Source organism: Marmota flaviventris, chromosome 8, assembly GCF_047511675.1.
Source record: "Marmota flaviventris isolate mMarFla1 chromosome 8, mMarFla1.hap1, whole genome shotgun sequence".
Classification (NCBI taxonomy): domain Eukaryota; kingdom Metazoa; phylum Chordata; class Mammalia; order Rodentia; family Sciuridae; genus Marmota; species Marmota flaviventris.
The window spans coordinates 2753908-2756074 of NC_092505.1; the positions used below are offsets into that span (position 1 = coordinate 2753908).

At 41.8% G+C, this 2167-nt stretch overlaps 1 long non-coding RNA gene across 1 annotated transcript in view; it reads right to left on the reverse strand.

The window, feature by feature from the left end:
* Nucleotides 1-323: 323 nt before the first annotated feature.
* Nucleotides 324-2167, reverse strand: part of LOC139706689 (uncharacterized) — a 4634-nt gene continuing 2790 nt past the window's right edge. The window contains exon 3 of the long non-coding RNA XR_011708275.1: nucleotides 324-1381. This is a non-coding gene — a long non-coding RNA (uncharacterized lncRNA). The remainder of the gene's footprint in view (nucleotides 1382-2167) is intronic.

Genomic DNA, 2167 nt, shown 5'->3' on the forward strand with positions numbered 1-2167 from the left:
GTCTGTTTTGAAGGACCACTTCTGCCAGGGAGTCTATTTGGTCCTGTAAATCTTTAATAGTTCCTGATAGAGTTTGTACATCATCTATAAGTTGTTGAGATAGGCGACGGTAAGAGTGTATAGCCGTGCCTAAGCCAGCTGTACCTGTGCCCACAGCAGCTGTTATTCCAAGGCTGGCAAGGAGTGGTAAGGCCTGTATTGCCTGCCTGTGTCTTTTGACTAAGGTGTCTAGGCTAGGAATGGGTAGAGGTTCATCTCCTGGGACAATAGTTATATCAGGGAGTAATAAGGCAAGAACACAGCCACCGGTCCAATTAGCTGGAAGCCTGGGGAAGGCTGAGTTTCCTCCACACATAAAAACTGTGCCATTGGGGGGACAAAGAGATGGGGTGGGTGAGGAATAATTTTTTACTGTTGAGCAATTTCCAAAGGAAGTAACTCCAACATCAATATCATAGGTATTATTCTGCATCGCGCCTAAAAGACATGATGTAAAAGTGCCTATAGGCTGTACTTTAAAAGGAAATCCAGGTTGGCATGTATTATCATTGTCTATGATAGAATTAATAGGAACTGCCATAGGCATGATTGCCCCTGTTGTCATGCAAAGCCAGCAATCACCAGCAAGGGTGGGGTTGGAATTATTAAGCAAGGAGAAGGTAGTTTCCAAAATATCTAATGTATTGGTATCTAAATCTGGGAGCTGGGATTTAGGCAGCATTAAGGGATGATATGTGAGCTCAGGGATTTGGGGTTTCAAAAGTTTGATTATCTGAAGATGCTTCACAGCATCAGTGGGTCCTCCACCATCAGAGACCCCTGTAGGGGCCTTAATGGGCCAGCAGGAGGGTTTACCAACAGTGCCTTGGCATCCAGCTGACTATAACTTGGTATATATGCCTTCTCCTCCCCGGTCAAAGAGGAGGGGGGTATAATGAATAGTGGTCCCCTCTGCTGCATGAGTTTTAGTTAGGGTGGCTTCAAAAAATTGTTCTCCCTGCTTGTTAACACAAATTGAGGCTGACGCATAACAAGAGACATGCATCGCCTGGGTATGCATACAAGTTGCAGAACAATTTTGGAGAGCTTTACTTGTACTGGGGGGAATAATCTTTGGCTTGTTAACACATACCCATTCAGGCTGATGAAATCCTCCGAGTTGATGGTCAACCTCAGCTCGGAGGTAAGCCACCTTAGTCAAGCAGTCAGCAGTCTGGGTCCAACTAGTGGGAGCCTGAGTCCAAGATCCTCCCCTGCATTCGCAGGGGGGGCCAAAAAGGTACTCCCTGATGTTGGAAGGTGGAGGGCTAAGGCCTCCGTATACAAACCTGTTCAGCAGAAGTGCCTTAAGCAGGATCCTCACACAGATCGTTGGCTGCATCTGCAAAAGAGGAAAATTTGTCCTCAGGGGGAGGGCCTCCGTCCCTGGGTTGAGGTAAGTCATTAACCTGTTTAACCAGGTGTTCTGGTAACCATCTTGGGGCTGCTTGCTCTTGGTCCAAAACACAAGCTGAGCCTCGTCCCCAGATGAGAACAGGATCTGGGCCTTTCCATTTATTTGTAAGGGGATCGCGCCACATAACAGGTGGGCGAACAGAATTGGACTAGGGATGCCAGTGTCTGTCTGCGGCCGAATGGCCTTCACTGTCTAGGGTAAGAAAATTAAGGGCAAATAATGCATGGTTAAGGCGATCCCAAAATCTTTATATTTTAGAATATTATCCTTTAAATAGGTATCTCTTAATTGTCTTTAAAAAATATGATTAAGGTTATTTCCTGTGTAGGGAGCAGTATATAAATCTTACTGTATTTTTTATGGACAATAGATCTAGTCAGAGAACTTATATAATATCAATGAATTTTTTTTTAAGTTTGTAACCTTTATTGTTTAAAATTAATATATAACTTTAATTTGGAGAACCTTAATCTTAATAAAATGTTGTGTGTTTTTTTTTTTTTTTTATGATTATCTAACAAACAAAATATGTAAAAATTAGTATCTCAGTGTCTTAGAATCAATTGATTTTAGTCTCTAAGGACAATTGTTAAAATCGGATTTAAGTTAGTAGTTCAATATACTTAATGTTTAATCAACAATGTGAATTTATTTACCAAAACTAATCTTTGTCTTAAACAGTAAGAATTATTAGGCAATAAGGATCTTACT